Below are 12149 nucleotides of genomic sequence, written 5' to 3'. Positions count from 1 at the left end.
ACCAGCAGTTAAAATAAAAGATACTTGTATAAGAATTTATTGTTTAAATGGCATTTGTTTGCCTCAATATATATTTTCCACTGATGTGGGAGAAATATGCAGAAAATGAACAGTTGCAGACTTTGTGGTTTTAAGGAATCATTTGAGGCTGTAATGTTCAGCGTGATGACATCTCCCTACGTAGGCAGCGCTGGGATATATAGCTAGAGTCAGCTTTTGTGCCCATCCAGTCCTTTCCCAGCTTTTCTATTGGCTCACAAAGCATCTTTCATGCCACTGTTGAACACTGTGTTCTGTAGGTTGGTGACATTATGCCTGGACTCCTCCATCTGCACTGTCATCACCCCATTTCATTATCTCTCATGGTCAGGGGCTTCTGGCAAAACCAGTAAAAGGATAAAAAATATATATATGTGTGTGTGTTCAATAACTCTTTACAAGTCAGAACAACTGCCCATTTTTCTGAAGAAATTAAATTTCTAAAAGTGGTTGAATTTTCACACACATACAAAAATGAACAGTCATACCAAGGGGGCTTGTTCTTATCCTGTGGGGCTGAATGAGAAAAAGGAAAAACATAGTGGTCTGAGCAGCTAATATTTCTGAGAGGACAGTATTCAGAACTCTTGACTATGGTGCCTTTTGAAATGCCGAGGTCCCCAGATGCACATTCTTCCTTCATAGATTACATTCCCCTTGGAGCAATGAGCATACAGCAGCTGTCCTCTTTCCATCAGCAAATATCGTACCAGACTTGCTGGATGGAGCCTTTTGCTCTCTGACGCAGTGCTGTGAGAGGACAAACCATGCCAATGTGGATGCTCCCATCCAGGGTACCAAAGGGCAAGCAGCTGAGGATTACAGCTTTGTTTCACAGTTCTGTACAGCTAGTTGGTTTTGATCCCTTGTGGTCTAATAAGTAAAAGTTATTGCTGTTTCTCCCTTCCCTTCCCTACTTTATAATCCGCCAAGCAGATGTGGTAAGCAACTCAGAAAACTGCTTTATAAAATATGAAATTTGGGCCACTCAGCAGTCTGCACTGATGAATATAGCATTTGTGCAGTCTCCAACACTTCGATTTCAAAGGTCTTTCCTCTTTCACGGACATTAATCTGTCACATTTAGTGCCATAATGCACGTGCCTGAAACAAGGACATAGACATCCATCATCCATTTTTCCCTCATCTTCCCAAACTCATTTTGCATAATCCCTATAAATGCTAGACAAAACCAGATGCCTATCATTCAGGGCAGAGTAGGGAAGGCTCCCCCAAAGGGAGATAGCTGCATCCTTTGTGGAGATGTGAAAATGACTGCAGAGGGAGTAGGTGTCAGGAGAACTTTCTCAGCCAAGATGCTTCCCGAGGCTCTTGTTGAGGCAGGGAGCCCTGCACCACCTCCAGTGCAGCCGGTACCACGCCATGCTCTGCTGACTCAGGGCTGAGAATCATCTCCAGCAGCTCCTCACCTGGCTGATGCAATCGTGCTGTACTTCCAAACCATTTCAACCACTTGCCTTTCGCCTTGGAGGTGTATGCAACTTGGAGCGTGCACTACAGGAGCCTTGAGTAATTTTATTTCAGGTTGTGAAATGCTGGCTATTGGGCAATGATAAATCCGCTTTAAGCCTTATTATCTCACAGCTTTCAGAACTGAAAACATATCTGCAAGCATATCTGAATCACACTTCCAAAATGAGGCTTTTCCACAACCTGTTTTAAATAGGGCTAACTTACATCTCTGGAAAATTGCCTCCCCAAGTATTTTCTTCTCTGCTGACCTGTTCTCAAGTGTGGTTATAGTCCCATCCCACGGGCCTAGCAATCTACATTTATACTAAGCATATTCTAAAGAGGCTTTGACAGCATTTCTTTTATCATAGTATGGTCATGATAATATGGCCACAATCCAAGACTGAAGTTTTCAGTTACCATTTTATCAAAATACCCTGATGGAAAGGAAAGGAAAGGAAATGAAGGGAAGGGAGAGGGTATATGCAAATGTATCTGTGTGATAAAATGCCTTAGGAAGTGATATTTACTCTTCTTTTGGGACCCCCCAACATCTTTTCTTTATCTCTTCTGCTACTCTCTGGCGCAATGTTCCCCCTGATGGGAGAGTTCATTGTTCAGAGTGCTTCCCTTTCAGCTTCCCTGAAGCAGCACTAGGTGCACCTGGTGGGATTTGCCCTAGACATTCATTTTGAGGGCACAAAGATAGAGGACATAGACCAGGTCTTCAGAAATAAAGACAACTCCTTAACACAATGGATAATTTCAGCCAAAATATGGATCTCAGTCTTGGTCCTTATCCACAGAGATCATTGAAAATAATAGGGCATCTTTATGAAGGGGACTGTCAGAATTACAGCCACCATTGTGTCATAGTACAGGGTGCTAAGCAAATGCATATTGTTTAGAGTCAGTCCAGAACATGCTACAGAAAATCACATTATTGTTTCAAACTTACTGCTGTTCCAGTTGCACACAAATTTAGCCTTACTTCCACAATTATAAAAGCTATAATTCCTATAAAAGATGTGTTATAGAACTGCAGTTTGGCTGGTTGTTCAGATGCCATATTTTGAGTACACAACAAAATTGTTAAAGTTAATCCCACCAGAAAAAGTGGGAAGAAGTGGGACAGGGAATCTGCACAGTATGATAGCAACATGCTTACAAATGTGAAGGTTAAAATGAAAGGAGGAAACTTTAGTCACACGGAAAGTGCTAGCACTGATAGGCATCATTTCCTTATTCCAGCCAGGGATTTGGCCTTTGGCACATGTTAATGGAGCCTTTGTAAATTCAATTAGTTGGTCTAAAAATACCTTTTTTAAAAGGATTTCTTTGGCATCACATTTTGGTACCAGATACCTCTGCATCAGGGACAGCATTACCAGTGACTTGGTGACCCATGAGTTGAGGGGAAGGCACCTCCTCTGCCAGCTCGCCAGCTCACCATGCACTTGGGCTGCACGGCTCTGTTTTCAGAGGCTTACAGCTATGGAAACCAAGCCAAATTTTCCATGGTGTAGTATAAAACATTCCTCTTTGGTGGGGATTGTGTGTATCTCACTCCATGCTTTTTGATTGGTTTTAGTGCCAGATTTGTTCAAAAACCTGTCAGTGAACCTACTACAGAGAACTTGGTTTCTTATTCTTCCCATAAAACTCAGTGAACAAACAAGAAATACTTCCAATAGTTTTTTCTTTCTTTCTTTCTTTCTTTCTTTCTTTCTTTCTTTCTTTCTTTCTTTCTTTCTTTCTTTCTTTCTTTCTTTCTTTCTTTCTTTCTTTCTTTCCTTTCTTTCTTTTTCTTTCTTTCTTTCTTTCTTTCTTTTTCTTTCTTTCTTTCTCTTTCTTTCTCTTTCTCTTCTCTCTCTTCTCTTCTCTTCTCTTCTCTTCTCTTCTCTTCTCTTCTCTTCTCTTCTCTTCTCTTCTCTTCTCTTCTCTTCTCTTCTCTTCTCTTCTCTTCTCTTCTCTTCTCTTCTCTTCTCTTCTCTTCTCTTCTCTTCTCTTCTCTTCTCTTCTCTTCTCTTCTCTTTCTCTCTTCTCTCTCTCTCTCTTTCCTTCTCTCTTTCCTTCTCTCTTTCCTTCTTTCCTTCTTTCTCTTTCTTTCTTTTTCTCTTTCTTCCTTTCCTTCTTTCTTTTAGTACAAATCCAAGGCACTTGCAATTAGAAATATGAAAGTTTTATGAAAGTTTTTTGAATGTATTAATTGAAAAAAAGTATGCATATCTGCAATACCAATATGTAAACCACACAAGCAGTATGTTACATGCTAGACAGATTTGCTTGTGTGCACACATGTATAATAAAGCTGCAGGTGAGTATGTATTCTTTAAAAGTCATTACAATGGTATTTCTGTGACTACCTTAGAAACATACTAATAACAAAGGAAAAAGTGATTATAGAATAAATAAATATACGGTGACTATAGAGTAAGTATACAGTAGATTTCTTTCTCATCCACAGCAAGCATGGTCCACACCCTTGCACAGTCACATACTCTGTTTTCCTCCTTCCAAAAAAATCAATTTTCTTGAGAAAAAAAAATCTTTATCCACAAGCACATACATACTACATACATGAGATGTTTGTTGACCTTCCTACTGGAAGACACCCAATTCTCCAAGCTGTCAGCTCATCCATCAGCTCTGACATTCTTTCTAAGAACATGTATAATTTCTCCATACATGTGCAAGCTACTCATCGACAGGGCTGTTTTGGAAGCAAGACATCTCAGATAATATGCCAATGCCTCAGAGCTATGTGTACAGCTCATTTGGATATGAAAGAAAGGGCTGAGAAAAAAAATATATATTTGAATTAAAATTAAATTACTAAAATAAAGGACAAAAAAGAAAGATTTTCTATTAATGGAGGTAAAAATCTACCTATGTGTAACTTAAAACCAACATGTGAGTTGCCTTCAGCAATTCATTTACCTCCATTAAAATTAAATTTTTCCAATTCATTTTTGCAGAAAAAATAAATCAAAAATATTTAATGTCATCTAATCATGACACTCAGACATAAAATTAAGACACACACTTTTGTGTTTAAATGCCTTCACGTCCAGCAGATATTTAGCTAGCACTGTTGGTGGCTACCAGAGAGCTGCTGAGCTGACCAGTGAATAGGTATCAACTGCAGGATGAGATGGACCACCAGGTTGCACTGCCTGGCTTGACTTGGGGCTCAATTCATCTGCCTAAATATTGGCATTCAGTGCCACCAAAGGTACTTTGCATACCCACCTGGCCTCCCTCACCTTCCAGCAGGCCTCAGGGCTTCAGGTAGGTCTGAGGTGGCATCTCCCTGCCCCATGGGGATGCCCCAGGGCATCCCAACTGGCACCAGGCAACTGTGTGGATTGAATAAAGACTTTGGGCACATGTAAACACCTAAGGGATATACCCAGATAGGTGCCTTGGAGTGAGCCAAATCCTGCCCTTTTTTTTTTTTTTTTTTTTTTTTTTTTGGGGGGGGGTGGTGGTGGTAAAAGATTTAAAAAAAAAAAAAAGAGAGCAAAAAAAACCTGGTGGAATCAGGAAAAAGAACACAAACAAACAAACAAACAAAAAAGGAAAAAAAAAATCTTATTTTCCTGAAAACATTTACTCAATCTTTTATTTTGGCACAAAATGGAAAGGAAACCATTTCTTCCCTCCCATCTCTATTGCTATATCTCATTTAGCTAGATCCTGCTAGGGACATTTAAAGCAATAGTTTGACTTTGAAGTACTCATAGAATCATGAATGCTTCTTGGCCATAGCGCTAATCCACAGCATTTCTAACTCACATGAACTTATTTCAACTAAATAGCCTATAGATACAACCATTTATTTTTTTCTCATTCATGTCATTTGCCTTCACTTCCTCTGCATACCAGTTCTTAGTCCATCCTTTCTGTTTTTTCACCCTTTTTTACTCTCATTTTTTATAAAGGATTTCTGTGTTGGTGAAACTCATACATTTATTCATATGCTTTTGTTTCTATAATATGCTTCATACTATGATAACCTGTGTAAGTGTGGAACAGCACAAGGTACTTCTGCCTGAATATTTTATTTACCACAAGTTTGTCTGGAGAAATTGAAGAAAAAAGGCACAGAAAGACTCTACCTTCTGTGTTAGAAGAGTACACCTGGCAGGAGCCAGGGACGATCTACACCTGGACACTTCAGTATAAAGACCCAATCCAGCGGTCTTCCCTAAAATTTGCCATAATTTTAATGCATTTTAAATGTGTTTGAATGTTCCACCATTGCTTGCTACAAATTGGTATCTTCTGAGCCTTTCCTTGAAAGTACCACAAAGTAAATATTTTTAAGCTACTGCCTACATCACAGCAGGTTATGCATGATAAGATGCTGTTTTCATTTGCTAGCTTGATATTCAGGAGAATAGTAAGAGACGCTTTTAAAACACACACACAAAAAAATAAAAAATCACCTGGATCAGTTTACAATGAAATCTATTTAAAACTGTAATTTATTTTAATAGGCACCAAACAGCTTTCAGCCTGTCTCAGAGTCCTGAGACGTGTCTGATAAGTCATCCTCCATTTCAGGATCAGAGAGTTAATGTGCGGCTGCAGATAGCTAGCTATACAGAAACATGCTCCTTATCAAAGCAGTTTCTTCTTACATAAGAGTTAACCAAAAGATTAAATTGAAAGATATGACTAAGTAATCCATGTGCCAAAATGGAAGACAGCAGCAGCTTGGAAAGATGTTTAGAGAGAGAGAGAGAGAGAGACTAGAGAATGAAATGAAATGAAATGAAATGAAATAAAATAAAATAAAATAAAATAAAATAAAATAAAATAAAATAAAATAAAATAAAATAAAATAAAATAAAGACTCCTCATAATTAATTGTGGGATTACACGTGGATTTTCTTTTTGTTTTGGTTAAGTTTTTTTTTTTAGGAAAAAAATAGTTTTGTCAAATAAAAATATTATTAGTTCAAATCACAGTTGTTTTGGGCTCCAAGAAGAAAGTTCTGCCTCGTTGAGGGGGAAAGAGCAATGTCAGCCTCCCCAGCGCTCTGGACGTGTGAGGAAGGCTGGACGTCCAACAATCCTGCAGGCAGAGCCTAATTTCTCTGGGGGAAGCAGTGAGAACTCAGGCTTTGATTCAGCATTAAGTGCCTGGAGCTGATGCCTTGGGTGCTGCCAGGCCCCCAGTGTCTGCAAACCCATGGTACCATGTTTCCTCAGGCCCGACAAGGTCAGAGCTCATTCAAAAAAAGGCATCGAGACCTGTAATCTTTTTGAAAAAAAAAAAAAAAAAAAATACTAACAAGAGCATTTCCTGGGGCTCCCAGATCAAGGCTCTGAGGCCACTGCTTGAACTTGGGCAGCAGCAGCTTTTAATGCAGGCCTGGAGGCCATCCAGCAGTGGGCAGGGGGCTCTGGGCTTTCGTGCTGCTGTGTGTTTCAAGGCCAGTCCTCTGTCAAGAGAAAAACAGAGCCCTGAAAATTCCCTAGCAGGATTTTTGGATGCTCTGTCTCAATGCAGTCCCTCAGCACTGGCACTGGCCCAGGCCTTGCTGCTTTCCCACGGGCTCTTCTCAGGCTGAGGTCCAGCGGCCACGTCCAGCCCTGCTCATGGCTGCTTCAGGCACAGCTATCTCCATCTGCAGGACTGTCAGTCCCTCCTCACGCAGCAATGTCCTCATGTGCAAGACTGGCACCAAGAAAAGTCAGTTCCCATTCCCAGACAAGCGATGGTTTTGCTAGAAGGGAGGTGATAATGGAAACTGTGTCTCCTGTTCCGCAGCTTCACCACGTCTTCTGTCGTGCATAGACTTTGGCACCAGAGTGCCCACTGTGACCCTGGGGACAAACTGCTTCACAGCAATGTCACAGAGCTTGGCCCATGCAGGGTTACATATCCTAAACGTGGCACAGGGGCAAGAAAAAAACCTGCTTGCCTTTTGTTGCCTTAGATGCCAGGCCTTAAACTGCATAACTAGGCACTGACCACTTCAGTTATTCATATTTAAATTGTTCTTAATTTGTACAGCAGGAGAACAAGGTTGAAAAATGTGAGTAAAAGAAAAACGTCTATAGCTAGAAAAGAAAGGAGCTAAACTCAAACAGCCTTTTTCAAGGACAAATCTTAGTTTAAATAAGTTCAACAAAAGTGCATCTCCAAAGAGACAAAATGTTCCTTTTTAGATGGTAGTTGGTTTTTTTTTTTTTTTTTTTTTTTTTTTTTTTGGACTAAAGACTTATGTTCTGGTATTACCATAAATTCTAACTTTAAAAAAGAGAATGAATAATCCTGGGTGGCTTTACTTTGGTCGTGATCACAGATAATAACTTTGTAAATTTTCCAGTAGAAAACAAGTGCAATTTTAATGCTATTTATATTGCTTGGAGGTAAAACCACTATCTCATTGAAGTTTTAGCTGCTTATGCTGCAAAATGCAATATTAATGAAAAAATCTGAGGGATTAATATCTGATTTTTAAAAGTATTTTTGTGAAGAAGGTAAACCTCATTTCCATTCCTTGAAATTCCTCCTCTTCTAATACTCACAGGCCAACTAAAAATGAATAATTACTTGGAATCAATAGATCAAATGAATAATAAACAGAGGAAGGAGTATCAAGGGAAAATTGGGTGAGCATTACAAGTTTTGCTAATATGATGAGACCAGAAACACCTGAATGAAGCCATTTTGAAAACTCAAAAAAATAACCAAGACCAGTTATTGTATAACCCAAGGGACAAGAAACTGCTTGTAGCCTTACAGCCTGGGTATAGTGCTTCAAAAGAAGCACAAGCCTGTTGTGGGGAAAGGTTATTGATATATGATAGCAGTCCTTCTTTCATCCCTAAGTTGGCATTGTTAGTTTTGCTCTCATTTTAAATCATGAATGAGATCACAAAAATTACCACTGCATTTTGTACCAATTCGGAAAACCAGTGACAACCTGAAGGCTTCAGGTGTGGAGGACATGTTTGAGAATTTGCCTTTGCAGCTCACAGTCAAACCACGGAGGCTTGGAAAACAGTACAGGTGGTTTTACCTGCTCTCTGCAGATAAAGGATTCACTGCTGCAAGAGTATCATTTTTCTATGGCACCTTTAAGTGAAATTTCTCTTTGATATAGGAATTCGATATTCTGTGTTAGAATATGAATGCGCAGCTTTCAGAGTGGAACAAATCTCTCCTGCCCAACTTTCATGGAATTTGTGAAGGAAGATGAAAGTTGTTAGGAACAAGAGAAGTATTCAGAGAAGCAAAAACTGGACTTTGAAGAAACCTACTGAAAGTTTTACACGTGACAAACCTACATTGTAAATGACATTTTTCCTTCACAGAGGAACACACAATTCAGTAATTCAGCCCCCTCCATCATAATGCATTAGAAGCCAGCAATGCTTGTTCCATTCATCCAAAAGTGCACACTCTCAGAAACTGGTAACAGTGAAGTTCCTAGTGGGCTGCCTGGATGATAATAGTAAGCTGTTTCCTTCTGAGCCTACTTAATGGCAATTAATACAGCTTCAGGGGCAGTGATAATCATAAACGTATAGATTTTCCCAATGGAAAGAGGAGTCTTTACCAGTGTTTACCAAAAGGAGGTAGCTGAGATGTGCAGGTTTTCTAGGGACAGTTGTGCCTCTTCTGCAGACCCTGAATACAAAATGCTATTGAGTTTTATTATGCCTAGAGGAGCATTGAGCAAACTGTTCTTGATATCATATCTATGGTATCCATGATTCCACTATGATTATTCCCAACTACAAAACCTCCATCTCATCTGGATAAAACAGTGAAAAGCTGTTATTTCTGGGTTTGGTCCCTTCCTGGCCAATGCAATTGCAGAAGATTCTTTTAGAGTGTACTACCTGCTGCCAAGAATAACAACAAATCAAATCTAGATGTATGCAAATGGAATCATGATCTTGGACTTTTCAAGACCCAGCTAGGAACAAAGCTACAGCTGACCTGATGCAGTACTGGGGATAGTCCTGCTTTAAGCAGTAGTTTTGACCTAAATGACCTCCAGAAGTGTATCCCAGCCAACACTTCTGTGAAGCTATGAAATGTGTATAAGTCTTCTACATTTAGAGCATACCCAGTGAGCATTTGAATTGCTTTTGTTACTTGAATTTGATTTTGTAACTGAACCAAGAACTCTGTGTTTAATGAAGTTGGTGCTATCCCATCAGTTTGTCCAAGACTTGGATGACACACACCATTGCACATCATGCTTCTGTAGCTTGTCTATCAATTCCATGGATTGCAGAGGGCTTTTGATTTCAAAACAGGTAAAGGGAACATCAACAAGTCACTATGATCCCTCCCATGCAAAGAGGATGCAATTAGCTTCAGTCACTGGCCTGACCTGAAAACAGAGGGCTGTGTTATCACAGGAGCTCCTGATAGAGGTTAAAGCCTGGAGGAGGATCTTCCAGTATCTTGCAAGCACAAAACTTTCAAAGAGTAAAATAATTACTTAGTATAGATTGTAGCCTCCTTTACTTCATTGGATGAAAAATCTTTTAAAGTATGTAAAAGTTGTAATAACTGCATTATGTTTTGATTGTTTTCACATATGCAGGATTGTTTTTTCTGGAGTGTTCACAATGGCAACGATCTGATCTGGACTGACAAGAAAGAATGGTAAAGTCAGAAAACTTTTCACGTTGAGCATTTTGAGGGTCCAAAGGGCCTCATCCAGTGAGGGTGCTGACACAAGCTGTTGCATCAGCAGTACCTGAGAGGTGACAGAGTCTTCCAGAAAAGCTGAAGGCAAAAACTGTAAAGATAAAAATTCCCTTGTTTTTTAGGATCTGAAGTACAAAAGAGCAGAGTATTTCTACGTGTGCCACATTAATATTTTAGGGAGTGTAGGGGCAAAGAATATTATCTAAGCAGGGATGATGAAAGGTGTGGGTTTATTTGCTTAATTTTAATACAGATTAGTGGGAGAAAGAGATTAGCATAGTTTTTAAAACACATTAGTGAGTTTCTCCCCTTCTCTTAGCCTCTTTTCTCAACTGCTTCCGTGACCCCGTTTATTCAGTGCATTGAGTACTCCAAAAGGCACCCATGAGGTAGAGAAGTGTTATCTTAGCATCTTTCAGATGAGAAAGAAAAATACAGAGGTTACAGGCAGATGTTAAAAGACACATAAGCACATGACTTTGAAGATTTATGCATAAGTAATTGCACTTGCTCAAAGCAATACAGAACGCTAGTGTCAGTGTCTTGTAGTCTTGCTCACTAACCGCTCTAATATCCTTCTTCTCTGTTATTTATTGCTCAACAAATGGGTGTAATTAGGTCACCTTCTGGAGTTGAAAGCATTTGCTCATTTGTCTGTTAAGATATTAATAATAATTTAGTCCGGTCACAGTCACATACTGTAGTCCTCTTTGCTTTATTTATCTGAAATATGTATGATTTCTAAATGAAAGAAGGAGAAGAATAAACCTGTTGTGAAAAATCCAGCATGATGGTTTTCTTTTCTATTACCCAGTAGATAAAGAAAATGAGTTGACAGAAATGTGTTGTTCAATAAGGAAAGTAATTTCCTCTGTACAAGACTTAGTCAGTTGAAAGCATCAGCATCACTGGGTATGGAATGTAATATTGCTCTTGCACACTGAGCTGTTCTATTTATAGACATTTTTTATTTTTGTGCAATTTACTTGCAATAGGAAATACGTTAGCAACGCATTGAGAAATCAATATTTGGCATTAACATGGCTCTTTTTCAATGCATGCTTCTGTTCTAAAAACCAATCAGAAACCTGTGCACAAACTTTACACAGCATCATTCCTCAAGGCAAAAAGTCAAGAGGATTCAAGATTGAAGCTCTCTGCAGAATTTAGAGCACAGTCTAAATATTTCTCCTATTGCACATAATTTAAGTGATCCATCATTTAAATTATCTTTATACCAGTTTACGTTACCTATTTCCAGCAGGCTCAAGGTTTTACTTATCTGACATTTCCCTGACTGGCTTTTGTTACTAAAATATCTTTTAGTTTTCTACCTAAAATACTATTAAATTTTCATTCTAGGAGGCAGATATAGATTTACTTTTTTCTTCATATCAAGTGCTTTCAAAAAAAAAAAATCTAATTCAACAACTGTCTTTAGAGGACATGTTAAATTTTAAAGCTAAGAAAATGTAGTCCATCTATTCAAATCTATCAATTCATCAGTCAGACAATCTGAGTATCCTTTATCTATGTTTCCCATGTTTCCTTATACCTATCAACACTATCTTTTTTTTCTGTGCCATTTTCTGTATTTCACTCTCAGTCATATTCTGAGATGTATTTTGCTCCTTATATTTTTCCTATGCAAAAGGCACCACTTGTGGGTTACAAGTTCTTAAAAGAGCAGGCATACATCTGGAAACTCAGTTATTGGAGGTGCCAGCTGGACTTAAACTTGACCCTTGTGCCTCATTAACATCCGATATAGTCCTCAGTGTTAAACCTTTTCTAGCCCCTGCATTAATGTCCATATCAACATTCCCTTTGCAGAATGCCTCTGATATGTGGATGTGACATCCCACGTGTGATATCTCAGCATGAAAGGCAACATGGAATCACCAAACATTTGGCTTGAAGAGACTTTGGGAGACCACAGTCCATCCTC

This window comes from Anas acuta, chromosome 2 (assembly GCF_963932015.1).
Source record: "Anas acuta chromosome 2, bAnaAcu1.1, whole genome shotgun sequence".
In the NCBI taxonomy this organism is placed as follows: domain Eukaryota; kingdom Metazoa; phylum Chordata; class Aves; order Anseriformes; family Anatidae; genus Anas; species Anas acuta.
Note: the sequence above shows the minus strand (reverse complement) of the source record.